Genomic DNA, 27,668 nt, shown 5'->3' on the forward strand with positions numbered 1-27,668 from the left:
TTGTAGCTTTTTGAGTTTAGTAGGGAATTTTAACTTCACCACTAATGAGCACTTTTCACATCCCTCTCTTTTTTGATATCTGGACGCTACTGTAATATCAGTTGGTCTACCTCCAGGTGGAGGACAGCATACTAACAAAAGAAGCCCAATGAAGATGCTGTGACAGTACACGAAGGCGGAGAATCAAGATACACCGCCCCCGACCTGTGTACTCATATGAGGGTTTTCTTATACAGTATCCTAATAGCTAAGACCCTGATACCACAGGACAAGTGATCCATTCTCCGAGAACCTGATTTTTTGTATTACCATTGGAAGCTGAATGGATCACTGCTTCTCATTCCCTCCCCTTTGATATTTACATACATTACTCAGCAGCACCGGAGCACCACCACACCAGCACAGCCCCACCTCAGCATCGCTCAGCCCCAGCACAGTAACACCACAGCACCAGCGCAGCACCAGCATAGCACCACCTCTGCAACGGTGCTGAACAACCTCACTACCAGTGCAGCATTACTTCAGCATCAGTGCAGCATCAGCTTCACTCAGCACCAGCGCAGCATCTCCTTAGCATCACTCAACACCACCACAGCACCCACACAGCATCAACACAGCACCACCTTCGCATCAGTGCACCACCATCAGCGCAGCACCTACTCAGCACTAGCACAGCCACCTCAGCAGCAATTCATCAGCAAATCAGTACCAAGGCAGCACCACTTCAGCATCAGGGCTGCACCACCTCAGTATCACTCAGCACCACCTGAGTACCAGCACAGTATCACCTGAGCACCACCAAAGCAACACTCAGCACCACCTCAGCATCAGTGCAGCACCTCCCCAACAAAGCATCAGCACAGCACCTCCTCAGTACCACTCAGCAACAGCACAGCACCACGTGAGCACCACCTCCTCATCAGTGCACCACCACCAGTGCAGTACCAACTCAGCACCAGCGCAGCACAACCTCAGCATCACCACAGCATCACCTCTAGATCAGTGCAGCACCACCTTAACCTCAGCATTGCACCAGCTCCTCATCAGTGCACCACCACCAGCTCAGCCCCACCTCAGAAGCAACTCAGCACTAATGAAGCACCACTTCAGAATCAGCGCAGCACCACCTCAGCACCAGCGCAGCAACACCACCTCATCATGACTCACCACCAGCACAAAATTACTCAGCGCCACCACAGCATCACTCAGCACCACCTCAGCATCAATCAACACCACCACAGTACTACCTCAGCACAGCAGCACTTCCGCATCAGTGCACTAGCAGCAGCACAGAACCAAGTCTGCACCAGCATAGCTCCACCACAGCATCAGCGCAGCACAACCTCAGTACCAGCGCAGCACCACCTCAGCATTAGAGCAGCACCACCTCAGCACCAGTGCAGCACAAACTCAGCTGCACTCAGCACCATCTTAGCACCACCAAAGCATCATTCAGCACCACCTGAGCACCACCTACGCACAAGCACCCCACCACCTCAGCATCACTTAGCACAGCAATAGCATGAGTAAAAAACCACCTCAGCACCAGCACAGCACCACTTCAGCATCAGCACAGCACCACCTCAGCAACAACACATCACCACCAGAACACAACCCGAGCACCAGCACAGCACCACCTCAGCACCGGCACAGCACCACCTTCTCATCAGTGTATCACCACCAGTGCAGCACCACCTCAGCATCATCTCCACATCAGTGCACCACCACCAGCACAGCCCCACCTCAGCATCAGTGCAGTCCCTTCACCAGCGAGGAGCTGGAGGTCCTGGTAGACGAGGTGCTCACACAGTATCCAAGGCTATATGGTGCCCCAAATGTCGTGGTAAGTCTTCAACAGTGTGAGTGAGAGTGCAGGGGGGGCACACATGAAGTTGAGCTGCTGCAGTATGTGCCTGAGAGTGTGGGGTTTTGTCATGCACTGCCTAGCATGCATCCTCCAGGGGGAAAGGGTGTGTAGCCTATTTCACACGTTTCCCTGTCTGCACATCAAGATTTGAGGGACATGTATTTTCTTGTCAGCCATACAGTGACGCAGCAAGTTGTTAATGTAGGAGTCAGGACAGTGATTGCTTGTGTGAATGGCTGTGTGGGTCCCTATTGTCCTTCTCAGTGTGAGCCCACCTGGCCTGCACAGTCACCGCCCAATCTGACAAGGACACATCACTGAATGTACAGTGTGTTACATGTGTCTTTTTTTCCTTACTCTCCATCAATGAGCCAACTCAGCCCTGTAGATTGCACACGACAGGGCTTGTGAGAAGGGTGAGGGTGTGAGATCATATCCCTCAATGTGACATCCATGACACAGTGAGCCATTCACAGGGCAAGGACTTTGAAGGCTGCACAGTGTTGGACACAGTGAGTCTACCCCAAAACATATGTTGATATGTAATGTATGTCTTGCTCTACCTAAACATGAACAGTAGATGTGGGTAGACTACACATGGCTTTATGTACTGGCATCCTGCATGTGTATGAGATGGGCAGGTACTGTGTCCACCCCCACACCTGCATGCATTTACGTGTGGTTCTCCCATGCTGTTGTACCATGTGAGATGCATTCTTGTCTCCGTTAGACATATCTGTGGATTTTGGATGAGTCAGTATCATGCTACTGTACTGAGAGATATTGGTACATACCACTGTGTCACTGATGTTTTCCCCCTCTTGTCTCCCATGCCTGCAGCTCAAAGTACACCAGCGTAAGGCCGTGTGGAGGGCCATTGCATGCAAGGTGCGGGCTCTTGGTGTCTCAAACCGACGGCGCACCCACTGTCACAAGTGGTGGGATGATATCTGCCGGCTGAGCAAGAACGTGGCCAAGATGACACTGGGGCTGATCCCGCAGACTGGCAGGTTGGCGCGGTGCAGCATGACACCACTAATGGCCCGCATCTTGGCCGTGACACAGCCTGAGCTGGATGCACGTTTGAAGGAGCATTAGCAGCAATCTAGGTGTGAGTATTCTGGGAAGGGTGACTTTGGCTGTGAGTGGCTGCATGTGTACACAGCCTGGGCCAGCGCTGGGCTAACTGACGTTGGTAGTGTGATGCAGTGGCTTGTAAGTGGCCTATGTGCTGGGTGCAGCTGTCATGCATTTGCCCTACCTGTACTTCCTAATGAAATTTGAGTACTGGGCATTTACATAGCATTCTGAGTCGTGGGCTTCAGGTATCGTCTGCATTGGGTTAGTCTGCTAAGTCACATGGAAGGGAACGCGAGCATTGGTAACTTTTGTTGTGTTGCGGTCGGGATTTCTGACAGCAGTAAGGACGTAATATGGTCCTAAGAATGACATATACATACCGAGTATGATGAGGACTGAATCTATTAACATACACGCTTGAAGTCGGACAGCAGATGGGATTGATAATTCAGAAATGACAAGAAATGTTACGATAGAACTCGAACGGGAATTGATACTTGATGAGAGGCAATAGATGCAAGAATATCTTACTCTGAAGCCTTGAGGAAGCCCATTGGGCGAAACGAGCATCGGTTGCCTGTGAATTGGAAATGGATGTTTTTATGCATTTGGAATAAAAGCCAATCACTAACAACTCGACGTGATTTAATATTTGAACTCTTTTGTTTGAGAGTTTCAGTGATATGGAATGGACTTGATGATACTAAATCAATTACTTCGTTTGGTGTGCTACAGTGTCCTTGGTGTGACGTTGGTAGTGTGATGCAGTGGCTTGTAAGTGGCCTATGCGCTGTGTGCAGCTGTCATGCATTTGCCCTACCTGTACTTCCTAATGTAATTTGAGTACTGGGCATTTACATAGCATTCTGAGTCGTGGGCTTCAGGTATCGTCTGCATTGGGGTAGTCTGGTAAGTCACATGGAGGGGAACGGCGTTGTGCCTCATCTGAGTGTGCTTTCATCAATGCGTGCATTGCCTGACCTCAGATTTGTGAGGCTTAGACATCTGATGCCAATGTGCGACAGTAGTTGTGCCCCAAAGTACAACATGATGGATGGCATGAGCTCATGGCCATTGTGGAATGTTATGTTGGAGTCTGTATCTGTGTTGTCACCTTGTGCTCCATCCAGATCTGACAGTGGCAACATGTTTTGGGGTTCATCCTTGCCCCCATCAGGACCCTAGGTGTGCTCAGAGCTATTTGTGTGTCTGGTTGAACTGGGCCACTGGCAGGATATTGTGCTATGTGGTCATCACATGGCTCACTTATGCCTGGTTTGCTTGTTGACACGCACTGTTCGAGTTAAAAATTGAGGTCGCACAATGTTATTGCACAGGGTGGTGTGCAACATGTAGATTTCATCATCTTCAGTGATGGTTTGCTGGCATATGTTTGTTCTGTTGATGCCAATGAACTGACCCTACATCTCTCTCTCATGCAGTATCTCCCATGGGCACGGAAGGACAGGGAACGGACACCAGTGGTGAGGCATCAAGCACAAAAGCTGCACACAAGGACAGTGACACAGATGTGACTAGCGCATCGGAGGGGGACAGGAGTCTGCTGGAGGAATCACAGCCAGAGACGCAAAGCTCATCGTCATCTGACACCAGCGGTGACGCATCCATGTTGGCGGGCACAGGGAACGAGGACTCTGCCTCCTCCTCCACCACACAGCGTACAGTGCCCACCCTCCCAGGTACTTCCACTAGTGCTGCCCGTGTTCGCACCAGTAAGAAGGGAAGAGTGTCCTTCACCCCAGGCACCGCTGCCCCTGCCTCTGTCCCCCCTGCTGCCATCAGTGCTGAGTCTGTGGACCTTTTGCGCCAGCTGTGTGTGGGCCAAACAGCTCTCCTCAATGCCTTCATAGACCACGAGAAAAAGTTGGCACAGGTGGTTGCTTTCATGGAGGGCATACATTCAGACGTGGGTGGGCTACACCGGACTGTCCAGTCTTTGTCCTCCGCATTGACAGCAGCCCTTTAACTGGCACAATCTCGGAGTCCAGCTCCAGTCCCTTTGTCTACACCCCTGCCAGTGGCCACATCTGACAATAGTGACCACGCACAACAGACCTCAAGGTCAAGATACAGCACACGCAGCACACAGCAGCCCAAGCGGTCCAGGGCGCAGACACCATCCCCACAGAAAGCTAAAGCCACCCCAGAGCGCAGAGACAAAAGCCCGTCAGGCGACACCAAGGGCCACAAAGCCAAGAAGCAGACCTCAGGGTCACATGCCTCAGAGGCATCCGCAGCCAAGAACTCTCCTGTCCCAAAAGTGTCTCGCAAAGAAAAGCAGACAGTTTCCGTGCCCACTGAGAAGGTGGTGCCTGCTAAGAGTACACATAAGAAGAGCTCCAAGGCAGATTCACCCACAACCTCGACCCCCATCCAAAGCCAAGTGAAGCAGGGAAAGGAGGGCACTGTAGCGGGAACACCTGGTAAACAGGGGATGGAGGGGCAAAGGCCAGGCCAAGTGTACCGCTGGATCCAGCACGTCCCCAGAGGGAGGGCCACCGTCTGCACCTGATGCAGCTTTGGTGGTGAGTGTGCGAGTTGTGTCCACACCACTTTCCATTAATCCCAAGACAGGGAAGCCATTTAGAATCCCCAAGAAGTGGAAAGGCACCCCTCCACAATCTCCCACCCACTCTGTGTCTCGCGGCATGAGTTCACCTCCACATGCCACTACACCACCTGGTCCAAGCAGCCCTCTGGCTTCGCAAGCCACTGATGCCTCTACCTCAGCTGGGCCTCTCTCTCCCCGGTCAAGTTCTCCAACTGTCCCCGACACACAGCCAGCTCCCAGTCCGACTTACAGCCAAGTCTGAGTGGTAGTCACCCTCACACACCTGTCTCTCCCACAGCGGTGCCTGTACTGTCCATTTTTACCCCAATTACTGTGTTGCTGACCATGGCAGGGTACAGTCGCACACATTCCCTGTGCAGCTTCTCATGGACTCACTCTGCACATTGGACTGGCCACTGCTGTTTGCCCCTTGCCTGTGCAGCTTCTCATGGACTCACTCTGCACATTAGACTGGCTACTGGCCTTGTTGTTCACTGATGTTTGCCCCTTGCCTGTGCAGCTTCTCATGGACTCACTCTGCACATTGGACTGGCCACTGGCCTTGTTGTTCACTGATGTTTGCCACTTGCCTGTGCAGCTTCTCATGTAACTACTCTGCACTTTGTCCTGGCCACTGGCCTTGCTCTTGTCTAATATTGGTGCCTATCTGTGCAATATGTGAATAAAGACAGTTGCTCCTGTTGTCTGTTTTGTCAGAATCCTTACTGATTGATGTTTTTCTGTGTGTGTATGGTTTACTGTGCCACATGCTCTGTATGCCACTTCAACATTGCCAATGGCTTGTCTCACTTTTTCTAGTTTTTACAGGGGGGACAGGGACTTTAGTTCTTCCTGACTCTGATACTTGTGGGTTCAATGATGGTGTTTTTAGATGAAATTCTGTTGTCATTATCATTCTTAGCTATATTGTACACATGTCAGGTTTTGAAGCACTGCCAGCACAAAGTGGGATTCTATCCACAGGATTGCAGGCAGGCTGGCCAGGGTCATCATGTCTGTGTGATCTTACTTTATGTGTGCCCAGCAGTGTAGGTGTATAGTCATCTTGTGATGGTCAGTCATCCTAGTCACATGGGTTACTTTCAATGTGTGCACTTGATAGGGTCAAGAAGTGTGACGGTGTGAATTTGTCGGGAGTGTTGATGTGTGTGTGCCCCTGCAATGTCAGCTACACACGTGTCACCCAGGAGTAGAGTGCCTGTTTGTGTGATTGTTCAGCCCTGTGATTGTGTGCACATGTGTGTGTTGTATGTTGTGCACTGTGCAGTGTGTTGGTGTGTCCTTGCAGTTCTAGCTGACTCCTACTTGTTGTTTTTGGCAATTGTGAGTATGCAGAGTATGTGACTGGCAAGTCAGGTTGTTTCCACTTTGGTGTCCCAGACTTGTGCATCTGTGGGTGTTGGGTTATGTGTGTGTGTGTTTGCTGAGGTACTGCTTCACTTCCTGAGTGTGATGTTGTCAGTGTGCTGTTTTAATTGTTGTTGTGGGTGTTCATGGTGTGTCACTCATATCTTTGTGGGACTGGTATGTTTGGTGTGCACACACTGCTTGGTGTGCATGCAGTGCTGTGGGTGTATGTTGCCTTGTCCTTGCCTGGTGTGCATCCCCTCATGTTGTGCTGTGTTTGCAATGTGATGTATTGGCATGTGCATCTGTTGTGTGTTTGATGTGGCTGTGTGCAGTGTTTGGGCTGTGTTGTCTGTCTCTTGCAGCTAACAGATGCTCTATGTGTGGTGTTCTATTTGCATGTCAGTGTTTGTGTTTTGTTGGTGTGATGTGTTTCATTCTGATGTGTGTTGCCAGTGTGGTGTGCCTTACTTGTGTGTCTGTCACATAAACTTAGGTCTAGTCTAGTTCCTGTGCTTGTGTTAGGTGCGTCCTTGGTGTTTTCTCCTCTCATATTTGAGCGGTCTCTTGTCATTCTTGTGCATGTGCAGGCATGTGTTACACTGTGACATCATGTTGACTTGATGGGTGGTGTGGTATGTCTGTCTGTGTGTCATTGTAGGCCCATTGGTCCCAGTTTGTGTCCATGATTGTTTTGTTATGGTGCACTTCTTGTCTGTGTTGTGGTATGTTGTCTGTGCATTGTTCCTGACTGATGAGGTTGTGCACTCCTGTTCTGTCTGTGCTCCCATTGCCTTTCCACAGTTTAGCTGCACAGGTCATGTCTGGTCTTGTTGTGCTTCTGTGTGTGTTTTTGTTGAGTTATGTGTTTGGCTGTGGTTTTTGTGCAGACATTGGTTCTGGAATCCCTGTGTGTATGTGATGCTTGTGGATACCCCAGGGAGTGTGATTGTTTGTCTGGACATTGACACCCTTCTGTGTGTCTGACACTGGTGTTGTGTGCTGCAGGTGTGATGGGGGGGGGGGTATGTGTGAAGATTCCTACTTGTGTTTGACAGTCATGGTGTGTGTCAATGGGCCCTGTGTGTTGTGCTGCTGACATACTCCTGTCAAGTAGTTGGATACATATGTGTGGCTGTTCACTGTTTGACTTCAGGGCCTTCCTTTCATCCCTGTGCCTATACATGGGTTGCCATGCTGTCTCCCTGAGTTGTTGCACTGAGGTTACTGTGGTTTGGCTTCACTCACTGTGCCAGCCATGTGTGATTTGATGGGCTGAGGGTGTAGTTATATGTTCCTTGTCTTGCATGTGATGTACACATGCTTGGTATTTACCTCCTTGGCCTTCCATTTGTGGGCACCTCACTTTAGCTTTCCTATATGTTGTACTCCATTGCTGCTGTCATGTGGTCTGTGTATGTGGCTGTGTGTCAGTGTGGGGTATGTCTGTGTGACTTGGCAAGCTGTGTGTCCAGTGGAGTGATTGTTCATTATCTGTGTGTGTGTTCATTTTCTGCTTGGACTCAGTTTTCTTGCCATGTGTGCGGTGTTGTTGTGGTGTATGGGTTGCCCTGGCCCTGTGCTTCTCTGCTGTGTGTTCCTCTGCAGCCACTTCTGCTGTGGCTGTCTCCCTAGTTGTTTGGTGTGTGGTGCAGGGTGTGGGGTCACCTGGCTTGTTGTTGTGCATGGTGGAGCACAGGAGGGGCACATGGCATGTCCCTTCAGTGGGGAGAGCGTGGAGGGTGAGGGTGTGGCCCTGTGGTCTTAAGTGCACTGCCCATGCCTGGCGCTGACCATGCCTTCTGCATTGTGCGCATGTTTTTCCACGTCTTCACTGCTGCGGTGACGTGACCGGGACATTACTTCATGATCGCGGTAGATGGGTGACCTGGATGCGGAGCGGTGATTTGATGGCAGGTAGGACATGTGTGGGTACACTTGTGGATGTGTTCCTGTCCCCACCAGGGTGACTGGTGTGGACAGGAACCCTATATCGGCCCATGAGTTGTGTGTTGTGGTTGTGTGCGGAGTTGTGTTATTGCGTACCTGCGGCGGCGTCCGCGACGGTCCATGACTTGCTGGTAATGTATCAGGTACAGCACCGGAAAGACGTGTAGAGCTGGATCCATTGTGGTCGGTACCGGGTGGAAGGGACCGGGACTCTGGTTTCGCGCTCCGCTGTGGTGCTTCCGCCATCTCTGGTTGGGTGGTTTGTCCGCTACAGTGTGACTGGCTGTTTGGGGCATCCTGATTTATACGGCGGTCAGGACGTCATTCCGCACGGCGGTGAGTCTCCATTGGCTCCCACCGCCACGGTGGCGGGCGCACTTTGATTGTGGTTCACATCGCACTGCGGCGGTCGGGAAATGAGCTATGTTTGGCCATACTAATATGGCGGGCGTGAGGACCACTGCTGGCGTGTGGAAAAAAGCATTTACCGCCACCGCCGGCAACGTGGTGGTGCCTCTGCCCACCATACTAAAAGACCCTTAAGTCTGCAGGTTTTGTCAAGTTGTTCACTAGGTAAAATGAGAGGCCCACTGTCTTTGTCAGCACATTTAATCATCAATAAAGCAAGCCCGTTAGCTTTAACTTGAACATAAATTTGTCCACATAGTCTATGCCTGGAGAGACATATTAAACAATTTAGGCAGATCCTAAGTATGCTTTGACATGAACATCAGTGGCGTAACAAAACTTGATGGGGCCCCTCTGCAGGGTACGTGAAGGGGCCCCCTCCGGACTCAATCTGGAGCTCTCTGGCCGAAGTGCGGTGCTGAGGGAGCACCCTGGAGGTTGGGGACCCCCCGCACCGCAGGGGCTGTGGGGGCCTGTGTTACGCCCCTGATGAACATAACTCACTTCTGGAGACACCAAGTATTTACAGTGGGCAGACCTAAAAGAGATCAATGTACGAAACTCCTTCCTATTGCATTTCTTTGAGAGCTGACAACGTAAAACCCAGTCCTGCTGCATTTATCACATACCTTGAAATGTAAAGCCTATTCTTCTGATGTTTGTCATGGAGCTCATAATGTAAAATCTCTTCCTATTGCATTTATCGGAGAGTTCACAAAATAAAACTCCTTTGGATGGGGTTTGACAAGGAGTTTGCAATATAATACCCCTTCCTATGTATTTGTCAGAGAATTTACCGTGTACATCCAGTATCGATGGTGTTTGTGAAAGAGTTCACAATGTAAAACTCCTTCCTATTCTATTTCGTCAGATAGCTCACACTGTAAAACCAGTTTGTATGGTTTTCGTCTCGCAGTTCAATGGAAATCCTCTTCCTACAATATTTTTCAGAGCGTTCACAGTGTCAAACCAATTCCTGCTATATTGGACATGGAGTTATTTCTTACAAAGACAGACCTTGGTTCTGTGTTAACAACATCCCTATCAATTCTGAGCAATAGCACCACTTCTTAGGTGGACTGACAACAAATTTTCAATCAAATGCTTTTAGAGAAGAAGATCAACAAGGGGCAGATCCACATTTGCTCTCTTAGCACTGCTTCTTACAGCTCTCTTTTTGTGATCACAGAAACTCTGCCACACAGCGTGCTGTCAAGCCAGTCCTTAAACTCAATTCCAAACAAGCATTTGCAATGCAATAGGTCTCGCATTTACGCGAGTTTAAGCTATTGGCATTGTACATGACAATGCCTTTTATTTATGTTTTAAAAACAAAAACAAAAAAAAAGGCATTGTTGTTTGCAATGTCAATAGCTCAAACTTGCGTAAATGCGAGACCTATTGCATTGCAAATGCTTGTTTTAGGTTTGGGCGTTGCGTATGTGAGGCGCGTAGCCCTTAATATGTAATTAATTATGGTGAAAAACAACTCGGACTGCTAAAATTACAGGGATGTAATTGAAGCATTAAACATTAGACCTTTCTGGGAGAAATGATTAGGAGTGTTAGGGGGTGTCGGGGCACTGCAGTCACAAGGACTCACTAACCACGGAGATGGCCTGATAGCAAGGTCCCAGCTAGGTGACCGTTGCTTTCTGTGCTCCTGTGAGCAGCACTCTGACCCCAGGCAAGGTTTCCACGTAGTATACAAGAAGTGCCGACACAGACCGATGATTAAGTTAGTTAACAGTAACATCTGATTTATAGCGTCTAGAAATGGGAGGGGTGCGGGATCAAGCGCTAAGTAGAGGGAAATCACTTTACGTGTTGCAGCGGTTTTACAAAGTGTTGGAAAACGAGGCAGTATCTGTCATGCCTGCACAAATAACATGACTACATTTGTCCTTGACTGGGAACCAAACACCCAATTGTGGCGCCTGACTCTCAGAGGGTAGCGTTGCAGAGCAGTCTGAGACTTACTCAAGGAAGGTGGTGTGGGCTAGCAATCGCCATTTGCAGGTGCGCAGAAATAACACTCAATAATTGACTGTCCAGTCTGTACTTTGCTTTATAAAAGTAAGAGTACAATCATTAAACACACACACTACTCAATACTGTGCACCAATTTCCAAATATACATAAGCTGTTGGAATTACTTTGTGACATTGCATACCATCTCCACCCCTCCCGCAGGGGGGGTGGGGACAAGTACCACCGCTCCCATGTATGCACATCATCTTGCCCCCAATGAAGTTAATTGAAAATAATCTGGAGTGAGGGCCCTGCGCACTGGCACAATCCCAGTGGCGACCCACCCCATTATCTCAACAAGCTTTAAAAATGGGTAACCCTGCCTTGGTGACACATAACCCTGACTGAGCATTTCCTACTGACCATGAAGTATACACCGCTACATCTTAAGGGCTAGCAGTCTTGGGTCTTCACCTAAGCGCAGCAGCAAGAATACATGTTTAAGCATCACTTTAGAATGACAGTACTCATCACATGTGTGGATCATTAGAATGCATTGCAATGACAGCCCCTAAAGGCACCACAGATTAAATTGCAGGATTACGCATATATAGCAGGTATGTCTGGCAACATAACCCCACTTTACTTATGACATCACCTTACACCGGTACTTCACATTACACATGTGACCTTCAGTCCCTCTGAAAGATATAACATTAGTAAATGCACTATGGGTGCAATTACACCTCTTCCCCTCCAGGGGATGCCCTTCTCCAGACATATCCAGCTCAGTCCTTCATCCCGTGGTGCAATTCTCACTCCTCTTCCAGCTGTAGAACCAAAGTTCCATCCCAGGAAGAGTTAATATGCTGGCTGAGCCCTTGAGGGGTAATTCTTCTCAAGTCCCCATGAGACTTAAGGGGGGACTTCTTCTTGGCGTGTTGGGGGAGCCTGCATACTCCTGCAGCTCCCCCTTCACCTTTGTACACCAACAGCAGTGGCCCCATCTTCCTGGGGCCACCACAAACCGAAATAGCCCGGCTTCCTTGCTGGCGGGCAAGACATTATGGGGTGCTCTGTCTTGTCTTGCTGCATATTATAGCAGCGGCTCTCCCGCTGCTCCGGGGAGAGCCGTGCTGCCGCCGGCGGCCTCCCACCGCTTCTCCCGGCTTTGGTGGGGGGCCCGGTCCCACCCAGACCCCCAGGTGAATCATTCTGCGGCTTGGGGAGCCCACCCCCGGCCGCTCCTCTGGGTGGTGGGGGCCTGGTCCCACCCGGGCCCCTGACGCTCCTCTTCTGTCCTCGGGGTCCCGGTCTCACCCGGGACCCCCACGTTGGAGGGCAGCCCAGGGAGCCCACACCCGGCTCCCCCTGCCGGCTCCCCGCCCGGCCAGCACCCTCGAGTGCTGCAGCGGGAGCCGGCTCCTCTATTCTGGTCTGCCCGCTCCGGCGGGCAGACACGGGGAATCCGGCAGGTACTTCCGGACCTTGGGGGAGTGTCACGGCACTCCCCCGCCTTCTCTCAGCCGTGTCGGGCCCGGAGTTAGGATCCCGGGCCCCCAGCGAATCTTCACAGGAGGGCGTGATGGCGCCCCCCGACTTGCGCTCCCTTCTCTTCGGGGCCCGGAGATGGGGCCCCAGGACCGCCTTCACAGGGGGACACGACGGCGCCCCCCCGACTTTCGCCTTCTCGTTGGGGGCCAGGGTGGGTTCCTAGCACCCCGCTTGCCCAGCTTCACGGGGAGCGCGACGGCGCCTGACTGTCAGAGGGTAGCGTTGCAGAGCAGTCTGAGGCTTACTCAAGGGAGGTGGTGTGGGCTAGTAATTGCCATTTGCAGGTGCGCAGAAATAACACTCAATAATTGATTGTACAGTCTGTACTGTGCTTTATAACAGTAAGAGTACATTTATTAAACACACACACTACTCAATACTATGCACTAATTTACAAATATACATAAGCTGTTGGAATTACTTTGTGACATTGCATAACAGCTTCACCCCTACCGCGGGGGTGGGGTCTAGTACCACCACTCCCATGTATGCACATCATCTTGCCCCCAATGCAGTTAGTTGAACATAATCTGGAGTGAGGGCCCTGCGCACTGGCGCTCCCTGGCTTCGGTGGGGCCCAGAGTTGGGATCCCGGGCCGCTCTCACCATTCCCAGGGGAGTGCGACAGAGCTCCCCTGCCTCCAGTTTCAGCGGGGGCCCGGGTGGGCTCCTGGCACCCTGGGGGCATTTTTCACGGGAGCGCGATGGCGCTCCTCGACTTTTCTTCTTGTGGAGGCAGCCCCCGGGACCTGTCCCACCCCGGGGGCACATCATGGACTGGCGGCGGAGCCCCACGCGCTTCGTCGCCGGTCCTTCCAGAGGTCAAAGGTCGCCTACCTTCTAGGGGGCGTATCTCGGCCCCCAGGGGTCCGAACTTCGCGATCTTGGTCTCTTCTTGCTCCTGGTGGCGCACCCCAGCCACTGGGAGCACTTTCCTTCGCCCTCCTGGTCACCTGGAAGGTGGATTCAGCAGGGAGCTGTCTTCACTGGCTCCCTGCGCCAGCCTTTCGCCTGGCTCTCCTCCTGGGCCTCTCTTTTCCCAGCGCAGAGGCCCCTGCTTCTGCGTATTGGTCCTGGACTCTTCTCCTGGCGCTGTTCAGGATTCTGGGACAGTCAGGGGGTTCCTCCTTCCAACTGCCCATTGCGCCAGGCTCCAGCACCCTCTGCCTCAACAGACCACACCCCAGAGAGAGATCCTCTTCCTGTGCAAGTTCTTTTAAGAATTTGGGGAGGGGGCTGCCAGGAAGTCTCTGTTTGCCCTATCACACAGTGACACATCACTTCTCTGCCCCTGCTCCTTCCTTCCCGCCACAGCCTCTGGGTTTATTCAAAATGGCGTCGTCCAGGGGTCTCCTGCCACATGGACTCTGAAAAAGCCCCTTCCCCCCAGTGCTGCCTTCTCCCTTGTGCAGCCTGGTGCCTGGCACCTGGTGACAGCTGCTGATGGATTAGCCTGTAGCTCCACCCATCTTCTCTTCTTTGGAGAGGAGGCCTTCGCTCTTGGAGAAAAGGTCATTAATCTAACCTGCCAGGGCCAGACCACAGCCAGGTCCTGGTTTTAAGCTTACTCAGAGAAATATGACATTTCTGGATGACCCAAAAGCAGTACAAATATGACTTTGGACTCTGAAGAATACTTCTTCTCACACCCGTTACAGTGGACTTTAGTGCGCGTCTGGAATTTGTAGGCCTTTGGAAAGTGACACTAGCCCATGGGCTCCACATCCCCATAGAGGAATAATAAAGTGAACAAGCATTGGCATAGCCAATAAGTCTCGCCTTTGGGACCTTTTAAGTGTTTAGCCATGAAACAGTTGTTGTTACACCAAGAATATTGTGCTGCATAACTAAATACTTAGAAAGTCCCAAAAGCAAGACCTTTTGGCTATGCCAATGCTTGTTTGCACTTCTTTGTGAGTCTGAAGTAGCCCTGGCTGTGCAGAGAAGCACCAGGGCTGGTGAGCACCTCAGACAGGTAGGTGGGGCTGCCAGTTTTGATGCTTTGTAGATGATATAGTTGACTTTGAAGATGGTGCAAGCAAGCAAGAGAAGAAAGCGGAGTAGTGTGGGGGTAATGTGGTCATACTTCTCCAAGCCTTCGATGAAGCATGTTGCAGTCCGTAACAGCAAAAAACAAGAAACAAACAAAAACCCAGAGGGGGCAGTTCCTCAAAAGGGAGAGATGGACGGGAGAGCCCTTAAAGGTGGAACAAGTGGACCGACCAACTGGATCCGAGAGGATCAGATCAAAGTGTCTTCACATACCTGGTGGGGTGTTATTCTTCATCATCGGGCGCACATTGTCATACCGGCGCTGCAATCAATGCCAGACGGGCCCTTCAAGGGGGCTTTTTAGCAGAGATCTTCTGATTGTTATGCCGTATGATGAATGCAAGTGAGGGGGCAACATAGGATGGTGAGAAATGGTTAAAAGAGTCTAAGGGAGCTAGGAATTTTAATAAGGTGATGGTCCCTTGACACATTAAAAATAAAGGGGCCATCTAGGGTGATGATGGACCCTAATAGTTATGGTGCATGTAAAGTAAGGTCGACATGTTTCATGCCTTGGATGCCAGGAGGGTCAACGGCAATTCATCAGGACCAAGCTGACACCTATCCTATTGAGTAAAAGAGAAGGACCCAGAAAATATAGGGTACCCACTCAAAAGGATTAATACTACACCTGCTGTGGTGCAGCAAAGGGAGTTTCCACCCATAAAATGACAAGTGAAACACCTCTTAGGAGAGGCAGAGACTGCACCTGGCTGCAGACAGATAAAAATTAACCTTACGGCAGGGGCGGCTCCTCCGCGGACGAGCGTCGCACCACTGCTTTCAAAAAGTGCAAAAGCAAAAACATAAAATAGTAATAACTTTCAGTTATTATCATTTTATATTTGCGGGGCCGTGGGGCTGATCTGTGAGCAGGGCAGTGGAGGAGTGGTTTGCCCACTCCTAAAAGTGTGCAGTGACTGTTTGGTCAGCCAACAGTCATGTGCACTTTCCCACTTCTCTATGCAGGCTGCATTATTGCCTGCATGGAGAACAGGGCCACCCCTACAGCCCCTGGCTGAGCACCGTGTCACGGCACTCAGACCAATCATAACGCTGCAATTGCAGCATTATGATTGGCTTAGGGGAGGGAGCCTGGCTGTCTGCTTCCTGTTCCTGAAATCAGAAGCAGCGAAGTGGGACCGGGCGGCGACAAGGTAAGTGATTTGTAAAAAGTAAATTCCCTTCCTCCCGCAATCACGACTCCCGCGGGAACGCCAACCCCACCCCCAGCCGAGTCATGCCAGCCGCTGCTGCCTTGCTGTATAGTAGCCAGAGACCTAACCTCCTCTGCCAACCTTCAGTCCATAACAGGACTTTAAAGGAAGCCAGTGTTTGGTTCCGAGAGGCCAAGAAGCTGGGTATTACCACTATCCAAATGCATATTATTGCCATGCTGGATCCAGACACACCCATGATGCAGAGGCAGTTTTAAAGCAAAGGGCCTATGGGCAAAAAGGAGGGTGGCACGTAGGTACAAGTCAGAGAATTTGGGCTGGGGAAGGGTAGCTGTGCACAGGATAATCTTAAGCACAACAATGGCTCATTTTAGGTTTCAATTTTAATCTGTTTCTCTTTAAAGTCCTCTTCTGCTGATCTCTGTGCACACCTCAGACAGTAGCCTCTCATTAGCAAGGAGTCATGCGACCTGTGGTTCACAAAGATCTCTGCAGTAGGTGTTTAACTCACTGAGCATTCTCCCAAGGATTAGAACCTGGGACCTACAGAAAACGGACAGATCTGTGTAGTGGATGCGGCCACTTATTTGTATTTCTCAGTAGTAATGAAGATGGGTGTGAAACCGGCACACAAATCTCTACAGAAGGTACATGAACTCAATGCTCCATTGTAACCTGCAAACTACTTCCGGTCTTTGCAGGAGCTGCATTAAAATGCAGGTATGCCTTGGTGCTTAAACTGAAATAAATGTTCAAAGGCCTCACCATCCATCCCACCCAACTCGTTGCAGGTTTTCAGAAATAGTGTTCGCTCCACCTTCCCGCTCCTCCAGACGTTACCCATTGCGGACACCGTTTGTGTGAAATATATATAATAAAGTAAAGCATTTAAAAGGTCACTAAACAAAAGCAAAAAAACCACAACTGACTCAAAGTCAACCTCTTCTCCCTCCCCTGCAGTGCAATCAACAGCTGCTTGAACTGAGGCTTCTAGGGAGGCTGCGGCGTTGCTTGCACAGCACGTGAGCCTTGCTCTTTTTAGATTGGTCACAGTTCACTCATAAAGTCATTAAAAGTTCATTAAAAGGCAAGAGAACCAGAACGTCACGTAAGGCATTCGCGCTGATAACCCTTTATTGCCATTCGCCTTGAAACTCACGATGGTGAATTTCTAGCATTGCCAACTTGGGAACAGATTTGGCATGTGAAAGAAAGCAAGGTCTCGTGGCGGTGGGCAAAGAGGGGGGCCTGGAGCTTCCAGATCGTCTCAGCCAGATGTACTTAGAGGAGCAAGGCGTGGAGAGGAGATAGTCACTTCTACAGGGACCAAACACACAAAGGGCTTCTAATGCTGTCTTCTGTGGGACACTTGTGAGTGATGGGAAATCCGTAATGGATGTCAGTAGCACAGAGCCCCAACAGGTGAACCGGAAACGCCCCCCGTGTGAAAGGGTTTCCAGCTCACCAAGTGATCGACTTCACCAGGGGACCATGTGTACTGTGCTGCTAGCACATAGGACACTGACAGTGTGAGCTGGCACTTCTGAATGCTGCACTGGATATTCATTAAGGAAATACTATTCAAAGATGGCGGGCATTGTGGTGCACCAGTGGTAACACATGACAGCCATTATTATTTTAACAGTCTTGGCATCCAGGGCTGCTTTCTGATAATGGCAAATAAATTGGAGAGAAAAAAAAAGTGTGATTCGCAGTTGCTGGGCCCTCCGTTAAAAATACATAAAAATAAAATTAATGACAGGGAGAGTTATGGGGAATATCAGCGAACGAGGGATTGTGGAGGAAGGAGAAGGAAAAGTGTATATGAAGAAGTAAAAATACTAAAAAAAAATAAACTCGTAACGGGACGGAGCACAGAGCAAGCAAGAAAGCTTTTACTCTCATCAACAGATGATTAAAAAAAATCCCCCTTTAGTATGTTGTGGATGGATACAATTCACCCACTCAGAAGGCTATGAGATTGAAATGCTCCTCAGCAGAGCACACAAGAATAGGATGAAAAAGCATGGAATCTAGAGTAGAAATAGAGTGACAACAACGCCTTCTGACCATGAACAAGGGGCTGACCCAAAGCCCACTTCATGTATATGGCATGGATTGGAAACAATGGATCTGGCCCCAAGACAGCCAAAACCATCTGGAGCAGAGGCGACAAGTAACCAAAACAACAGTAACCAAAACAACAGAAACAAAGAAACGCAAGAAAGTGATCACTGCTTCAACTTAATATTAATGGAATCTGCAATGCATTGATCACCTAAGGATATCTATTCTAAACGAATCTAACTAAAACGTACATCGTAATGCTAAGGGCCCCGGCTAAAACAGGGGTGCCCGCGCGCGCCGGCAAACACAGGAGTGGTGCGCGTGCAGCACTGCCAAAAGTGAAAGTAATCACGCTCCAGGTGGCGCCTCAGGCACTGAAAGCTGGCAGCTGTGCACGTCAACGCTCTTGTGAATGAAAGATTTAGGCCAGCAAAAGCCGGTGGGTAGCACTTTGAAAACCCACTTACTAAATGTCTCGCCTGAGACAGCGCATGCGCTGGCTCTGGCGAGACCTAAAAACACAGTAAAACACACTGACTTTTCCTGCCATATTTCTTCCCAGTGTATAAAGCCTATTCCATGTCACCACCCAATTCTGCATAAGTCCTGCCACACCATTCACTTTGTAGCTGCTCCTGGACTGCGCATGCCAGGAATCTCCCCTGCGCAGCCCGTACATGTGTGCACACGCATGTACACGTGTCTGCATGTAACCAGCCCGGTGCCCCTTACCCCAGCTGCTGCGCAGCGGCCTGGTCAAGCCAGGGGGACACCAGTAAAATCCACATGCAGTCTCTCCCATCATGAGTTCACTGTGGGTGAGTCCCAAGTTATGAGGCTCCCCCACAGTAAAAGCTCAACAATTAGGTGCTCAAAAGCGAAAAATCCGGGCAGCCCATAGTGTCACAACCACCTTCTAACACATATGCACTGGTGGGTTGGTGAATCGATGCCTGTATTTCGGATTCGATTTGCCAACAAACAAAATGTAAGCCATGTCCACACATTAGAGGCCAGTGGAGTGAGATTTTGGGGGGAAAAACACGGTTAACATTTGAATGTGCGACTGTCGGGTTTTCTAAAGGGCACAGCTCTAATTCGAACTCTTGCAGCCGAAATAAGTGATTTGTAATTGTCAGTTCAAGAAATAATTACGAGCGTTGTATGAAGTGTTGTATCGCAACAGTGTGTCTATCGGAGCATACGGCACATGAATATACCACCACATTAACGGCATTCAGCCAGCACAACCCTGGTTCCATTTATACTCTGAGGACGCGAGAACGCTAATAGAACACAAGCTCAACAAGCATTGGCATAGCCAATAGGTCTCGCCTTTGGGACCTTTTAAGTGTTTAGCCATGCAACAGTTGCATAACGAAATACTCATAAGATCCCAAAAGCGAGACCTATTGGCTATGCCAAGCGGCAGCGAAAGTGATCGCGATCAAACATCAAAGCGGCCGAAAGTGAAAGTAAGCTCGGTCAAGCACGGTGCGCGTGCCTGCGCACATGCACTGTAGCTCTCGGCTGGCCTGGTAGCACTTTTTGGAGCCCTCACAAAATGTCTCGCCAGACCAGCGCATTCGCTGGGTCAGGCGAGACCTAAAAAGCATTTGTACTTTTCTTTAGAAGGGTGCGGCACAGAATCTGCCTCTCCCAAAATATTGAGCTTTTTTTTGGAACAGTGCGACGCAGGATGTACCCACCCAAAACAAAAACATTTAACTTATCTGTAAAAGGGTGCGGCACAGGAGAGTGTGCCCACCTAAAAACACGTATCTCTCCTTGACGTGCCCAGGTGTGTGTGAGGGGGTGGGGGCTGGGGCAAGCATGCCTACGCGTCACGCAGCCCCTAACAGCCGTTAATGTTAACTGAATTCGTGCTGGTGCCCAAGGCCCCGTTGAGAAGCCCGCGGCTGGTGAAATTAAATGGCGGCACGCCCAAGAAGCAAGGCTCTTTCGTCTATGTATTGCCAGACATCCCCTGTCCCTTAATCTCACTTCTGCTTTCACCCTTTGTAACGGTTTTCCTCCTTCCTCTTCCTCAGGGGCCAAGGCACGGAGAAGTGAAGGCTACAAGGAGTCACAGAAAGCATGGGAAGCGCTTTATATGAGTACCAGTCACATGTGAGTGTCTACAAGGGGGGTGTAACACTCTGATCAGAACTGCCGCCCCCCATCATCTCAGGAGAGGCCCACAGGTCACTCACCTCCCGCACTCTGTTCCTCTCACCACTCGCAGGGGACCAGGCTCCACCTCGCCGGCGACCCGTCCGCTTCTGCCTGTCGCGACGGATCTCGGATTACTGACAACATTTGAGACCGGTTTAGTGTTTTTATTCTTAAATACTTTGAAGAAGAATCCTTTTGTAGGGGAAAAAACTGCCAAGAATGCTGATAGAGGAAGGACACGTGGGTACGTGTTCCTCTTTTGCAACGGCTAATGACTCTAAAAATGCAATTTTTCGCAATTTTATAGACCGCGTTTTTGGAGCGATTTTCATAAGCAACAGTTACATTCATTTTGAGGCACTGGGGAAATTAATATATTTGCCCACAATCACAGGATGTTGAACCGACGCCGAGAAGAGGCAGTTCTCTGGCTGTGTGGCCATATCCTCTCCCCTCCCTACATAACTGCAGCAACAGACCGAAAGAGACGTGTGCAGTACAACGATTAAAATACAAACTAAAAAGTACAAATGCACAACAAATATGGTGATTTTCTTTGTGCGCCACATTAGACTGGTAGGATAGGATATTTCCAGACTGCGAAAATTAAATGCCCATGCCACATGCTGCTAGCAATCCGGCCACTGTCTGACTTCACTGTGGCGATCAAATTCTTTAAACCCGCAACAATTATGCGGAGACGGGGAAGTACTCGCTTGTTGTTGGTAGCGCAGAGATAACAAGTCCGGAAGCAAATATTTCAACGTTCAAATCACCACAACACGTGTCTACTCTGACGTTAAGGTAGAGAACGGGTGACGTTTTTACTGGCCTACCTTCAAGGAAACAATTGAAACAAGCATTTGCAAAGCCAATAGGTCTCGAGCTCCGATCTATTGGTGTTGTCAATGTACCTGTCTTTTAGCCGTATTTAGTCAATTAATTGATGTTACGGTGACAGTGTTATGTTTTTAATAAAAACAAATCTCAAAAAAGGAGCATGCGTGGGGTAAAACATCAAACATTGAGCTGCAAAAAGAAAGTAATAGGGAGACACAAATCTTAGGAGTAAGGAAGGGACTGGTCAGGTGAAACTATTTGGTTGAATTACACTCAAAGAGACAAATTAGTCTTTTTTAAGGTGCGAAATGACAACTAAGGAATGAAATAAATATAGGAATATGAGAAACACAGAAGTGAACAGTACATGACTCAGGGTGACTTAAAGGAACGTTGGACAAAAAGCCTATAGGTATCGCCTAGGGGAGGTATTGGCTTTTTCAATGTTTGGGCCATGTTATACAGCAGCCGCGCAGCAGTAGAACATGGCTAAAACATTTACCAATTGTATACCTTACATAGGGGAGACCAACTGGCTTTGCCAACCTTTCTTTTTCCTTCTTACTTGCAGCCTGCCTCTGCTCTGTGAGCTGTTTGTTGTCTGGCAGCAGGGCTTTGGCCGAGCATTGAATGTTATATAATAAGCTTAACATGATAGTTTGTGCAATAGCTTAACATCACACTTCGAGCATGACAATTCTCTTCTCTGCCAAATAGAAATCAGTCTAAAAAACAAGAGCATACACCCAAGTCCTAAGTGTGAAACCTTTGAAGACGAGAACAAAAGGCTGTTGCAATCCTTGGCTTGCACCCAGACTTGTCTGTCTGTGCAGGGAGGTTTTGTTTTTCATTTGACTGACATGGACTCCTTTGAGCATCACTTCAATTAACCCCAAAAGTAAAGGCTTGTGACTATTCATGTTCCTTGCACTTGCTGTCCTTTGGCCATCATTAGATTATTGATCAAGGATTTGTGAAGTGCACATGTAGCCTCAGACGTCCTTTGTGTCAATCAAGGTAAAGCAATAGCTAGTTGTTGTGTGACGGCATACAAAACAGGAAGCTCTGAGCGACATGGCACATAGTCACCCACTGGAGAAGCAAGGGCACGATTGGAAGCAAGTAAAATACCCCTAACCCCCTCTTTCATTGGCAGGGTAGGAAAAGAGGCACAACTGGGGTGCAGCGGGCCCCTCCCGACATTTGGCCCTGTTGCCACTGCGCCTCCTGCATTATTGACAGCTGTGCTCCTGTTGCCACTGCGCCTCCTGCATTATTGACAGCTGTGCTCCTGTTGCCACTGCGCCTCCTGCATTATTGATAACTGTGCTCCTGTTGCCACTGCGCCTCCTGCATTATTTATAGCTGTGCTCCTGTTGCCACTGCGCCTCCTGCATTATTGACAGCTGTGCTCCTGTTGCCACTGCACCTCCTGCATTATTGACAGCTGTATTCCTGTTGCCACTGCGCCTCCTGCATTATTGATAGCTGTGCTCCTGTTTCCACTGCACCTCCTGCATTATTGACAGCTGTATTCCTGTTGCCACTGCGCCTCCTGCATTATTGACAGCTGTATTCCTGTTGCCACTGCGCCTCCTGCATTATTGACAGCTGTGCTCCTGTTGCCACTGCGCCTCCTGCATTATTGACAGCTGTGCTCCTGTTGCCACTGCACCTCCTGCATTATTGACAGCTGTATTCCTGTTGCCACTGCGCCTCCTGCATTATTGACAGCTGTGCTCCTGTTGCCACTGCGCCTCCTGCATTATTGATAGCTGTGCTCCTGTTTCCACTGCACCTCCTGCATTATTGATAGCTGTGCTCCTGTTGCCACTGCGCCGCCTGCATTATTGATGATAGCTGTGCTCCTGTTGCCACTGCGCCTCCTGCATTATTGACAGCTGTGCTCCTGTTGCCACTGCGCCTCCTGCATTATTGACAGCTGTGCTCCTGTTGCCACTGCGCCTCCTGTATTATTGATAGCTGTGCTCCTGTTGCCACTGCAGCTCCTGTTGTCACTGCGCCTCCTGCATTATTGATAGCTGTGCTGCTGTTGCCACTGCGGCTCCTGTTGCCACTGCGCCTCCTGCATTATTGATAGCTGTGCTCCTGTTGCCACTGCGCCTCCTGCATTATTGATAGCTGTGCTCCTGTTGTCACTGCGCCTCCTGCATTATTGATAGCTGTGCTCCTGTTGCCACTGCGCCTCCTGTATTATTGATAGCTGTGCTCCTATTGCCACTGCGCCTCCTGCATTATTGATAGCTGTGCTCCTGTTGCACTGCACCTCCTGCATTATTGATAGCTGTGCTCCTGTTGCACTGCACCTCCTGCATTATTGACAGCTGTGCTACTGTTGCCACTGCGCCTCCTGCATTATTGACAGCTGTGCTCCTGTTGCCACTGCACCTCTTGCATTATTGATAGCTGTGCTCCTGTTGCCACTGCGCCTCCTGCATTATTGACAGCTGTGCTCCTGTTGCCACTGCGCCTCCTGCATTATTGATAGCTGTGCTCCTGTTGCCACTGCGCCGCCTGCATTATTGATGATAGCTGTGCTCCTGTTGCCACTGCGCCTCCTGCATTATTGACAGCTGTGCTCCTGTTGCCACTGCGCCTCCTGCATTATTGATAGCTGTGCTCCTGTTGCCACTGCACCTCCTGCATTATTGATAGCTGTGCTCCTGTTGCCACTGCACCTCCTGCATTATTGATAGCTGTGCTCCTGTTGCCACTGCGCCTCCTGCATTATTGATACCTGTGCTCCTGTTGCCACTGCACCTCCTGCATTATTGACAGCTGTGCTCCTGTTGCCACTGCACCTCCTGCATTATTGACAGCTGTGCTCCTGTTGCCACTGCACCTCCTGCATTATTGATAGCTGTGCTCCTGTTGCCACTGCACCTCCTGCATTATTGATAGCTGTGCTCCTGTTGCCACTGCGTCTCCTGCATTATTGATACCTGTGCTCCTGTTGCCACTGCACCTCCTGCATTATTGATAGCTGTGCTCCTGTTGCCACTGCGCCTCCTGCATTGTTGATAGCTGTGCTCCTGTTGCCACTGCACCTCCTGCATTATTGATACCTGTGCTCCTGTTGCCACTGCACCTCCTGCATTATTGATAGCTGTGCTCCTGTTGCCACTGCACCTCCTGCATTATTGATACCTGTGCTCCTGTTGCCACTGCGCCTCCTGCATTATTGACAGCCGTGCTCCTCTTGCCACTGCACCTCCTGCATTATTGACAGCTGTGCTCCTGTTGCCACTGCACCTCCTGCATTATTGACAGCTGTGCTCCTGTTGCCACTGCACTTCCTGCATTATTGATACCTGTGCTCCTGTTGCCACTGCACCTCCTGCATTATTGACAGCTGTGCTCCTGTTGCCACTGCACCTCCTGCATTATTGACAGCTGTGCTCCTGTTGCCACTGCACCTCCTGCATTATTGATAGCTGTGCTCCTGTTGCCACTGCACCTCCTGCATTATTGACAGCTGTGCTCCTGTTGCCACTGCACTTCCTGCATTATTGATACCTGTGCTCCTGTTGCCACTGCACCTCCTGCATTATTGATAGCTGTGCTCCTGTTGCCACTGCGCCTCCTGCATTACTGATAGCTGTGCTCCTGTTGCCACTGCGCCTCCTGCATTATTGACAGCCGTGCTCCTGTTGCCACTGCACCTCCTGCATTATTGACAGCTGTGCTCCTGTTGCCACTGCACCTCCTGCATTATTGACAGCTGTGCTCCTGTTGCCACTGCACCTCCTGCATTATTGATAGCTGTGCTCCTGTTGCCACTGCGCCTCCTGCATTATTGACAGCCGTGCTCCTGTTGCCACTGCACCTCCTGCATTATTGACAGCTGTGCTCCTGTTGCCACTGCACCTCCTGCATTATTGACAGCTGTGCTCCTGTTGCCACTGCACTTCCTGCATTATTGATACCTGTGCTCCTGTTGCCACTGCACCTCCTGCATTATTGATAGCTGTGCTCCTGTTGCCACTGCACCTCCTGCATTATTGACAGCTGTGCTCCTGTTGCCACTGCACTTCCTGCATTATTGATACCTGTGCTCCTGTTGCCACTGCACCTCCTGCATTATTGATAGCTGTGCTCCTGTTTCCACTGCACCTCCTGCATTATTGATACCTGTGCTCCTGTTGCCACTGCACCTCCTGCATTATTGATAGCCGTGCTCCTGTTGCCACTGCACCTCCTGCATTATTGATAGCTGTGCTCCTGTTGCCACTGCACCTCCTCCAGATATCTGCCCTCCTCACTCTACCCTGCTTAGAAGAACTTGTTTTATGTAGCGCCTCATACTGCACGTCTTCTGTCCCTAAGCACTGTAAATAGGTGTTAATTTACTAACCTCAGACTGATGAAAGCCTGAGCCAGCTGGGATTTCATCTCATGACCTGCAGGCAGGGCCAGCTCTAGGGCGGTGCGATCGGTGCCACCGCACCGGGCGCTGACTTGGGATGGGGGCGTCATGTTTGTTGTTTTAAAAACACCAGAAGCCACCTTCTTTTTCCCAGCAATTTTCAAGCATCAATAAAAATGTTACCATAACTCCCGTGATTAATGTTCTTCCTGGAGACAGCCCGGAGCTCTGGGAGTGGAAGTTTGACTCATCATAGCGCAGAAAGTTAATATGCCTGTTGCAAAGAACGTGTCCCATTCACATCACAAAGTGCATATAATATAAATAGGTCAATGGGTTATGGCAGAGAGATCCTTATGTTACTTGCAGTTTAAAAGTTAAAATCTTAATATAGAGCAGTGAGCTATTAACTGTAAACTGCAAGGAATATATTACAGCTACATGTTTTTTTGCCCAGTCTTTCCTTATCCTAATATTGCAAAAAGGGTTCATTTGGGTAGAAATCAATTCTTATTATTAAAGAAAACCCCTAACAATGGTGTTACATTTTAAATTCTGAATTTGTGCTTTTTCAGACCAAGGACTCTTAAACTATGGCGCCTTCCAGTATGGATGCCATGTGACTCCTACACCTTCTAGGCCTCTGTCATATGTAACATATCCTATACACTGATTTATAAACGTATGATTGTCTCCGTGCAACGTATGTGTGATGGAAAGTGTTCTGACACCTTAAACTGGTATGACTGGCGCTATAAAACTAAATGAATCTAAGAGACAGTGGTTAAGGGGACTTGTGGGGGGCATTGTCAAATGGTGGTAGCGAGGGAATCCGTGGCGAGGTGGTCATTGGGGTGAGGCGGGCGCGCCAGCAAGCATTTACGCACAGGGCGCCACCAGTTCTAAAGCCAGCCCTGCCTGCAGACCACTGCAGGACCAAGCATGGGGGGGAGGGGTGTCACTGGACTAATGTAGCAGAAAAGGATCCAATAATGCCACAAGTCTGACTAAATTATGTGACAAGAAAAGACATTTTATGCAGCGCTGTGAGGCAGATTCAGTGGCAGTGCCGTTTATACACAATGATTTATGCAGTGTTGTGTGGCAAGATTCTGTGACACCGCTACTAACACAAACTGATACAAAAGGGATACCAGCCCCATACAAAATACAAACTTTGATTGTGAAATGAAAGGGTGCGCTTTCACCAAATCCTGTTAAGATGGTTATTCACCACAAAATGATGCAGTCTTGCTTGGACGCACAAGAACATTTAAACCACCCCTGGCCTCTAGCTCCCAGAGTAAGATAGCTTGTGTAAAATATATGCTGAATCCAGCACTTCCAGCAATAAAAGGTGCACTCATTTATTCTGCACATCCCAGTGATTTCACTTTGTGTTGATTCAGTGGGTGTGCATTAGCACCGCTCCACCATAGGAGCGACCCCCGCAGACCCATATCTTACAGTTTGTTTGTATACTGTAACCGCCTTGGTAGAAGGTGCTGTGAGACTCCCATCAGCCCCAACAAGCTTTGATTGTTTTTTTATATTTATATAGCGCGAACTCGACCCGAAGGTATTGGATCGCTTTACATAGCACCGTATTTACATTACACATTCAGGCACGGGGAGATTAAGTGCTTTGCCCAGAATCACAGGATGTGGACGCGACCTCGAGGCTCGAACCCTGGTTGATGTGGCAAGCAGCTGACAAAAGTGTGCACAGCTATTACTGAACGAAGCAACCATCTGTGACTGGAAGGATTTTCTATTCATGTGAAAGAATGACGTGATTGACAACCAAAGATACTAACTGGGGCTACCAATAAATGAATGTATCCTTGTTTAATGTAACTGGTGCTCATGTAAAGCGCTTCAATCCTTTTGGGCTGAGTTAGCGCTATAAAAAAAGTGCAAAAAAACTAAAACTAGAGGGAGACAGAGAGAGGATGCCACAACAGACAGTGAAAGAATGGGGAGCACAGTGCAGAGCACACTTACAAGCTCACTGCAGAGCATACGTACATGCACACTGCAGACTCACTGTAGGGAACAATGCATAGCACACTTACAATCACACTTTTAAGCACACTGCAGGCTCACTGCAGAGCACAATCCAGAGCACACTTACAGTTACACTTTTAAACACACTGCAGGCTCACTGCAGAGCACAATCCAGAGCACACTTACAAGCCA

The 27,668-nt window shown here is 49.6% G+C and overlaps 1 protein-coding gene across 5 annotated transcripts in view; it reads right to left on the minus strand.

Moving 5' to 3' along the window:
- Window positions 1–27,668, minus strand: part of LOC146833055 (beta-1,3-galactosyltransferase 1-like) — a 241,572-nt gene that overhangs the window by 57,531 nt on the left and 156,373 nt on the right. Inside the window, exon 1 of one of the 5 annotated variants that reach the window (XM_085600677.1) lies at window positions 20,281–20,402. The exons of the other annotated variants lie outside the window; for them this stretch is intronic. The gene's annotated coding sequence lies outside the window, so the exon portion shown is untranslated. Of the gene's footprint in view, window positions 1–20,280; window positions 20,403–27,668 lie in introns of those variants that run through there. 5 annotated transcript variants of the gene reach the window in all.

The sequence above is a fragment of the Triturus cristatus genome, chromosome 4_2 (assembly GCF_964204655.1).
Source record: "Triturus cristatus chromosome 4_2, aTriCri1.1, whole genome shotgun sequence".
Lineage (NCBI taxonomy): Eukaryota > Metazoa > Chordata > Amphibia > Caudata > Salamandridae > Triturus > Triturus cristatus.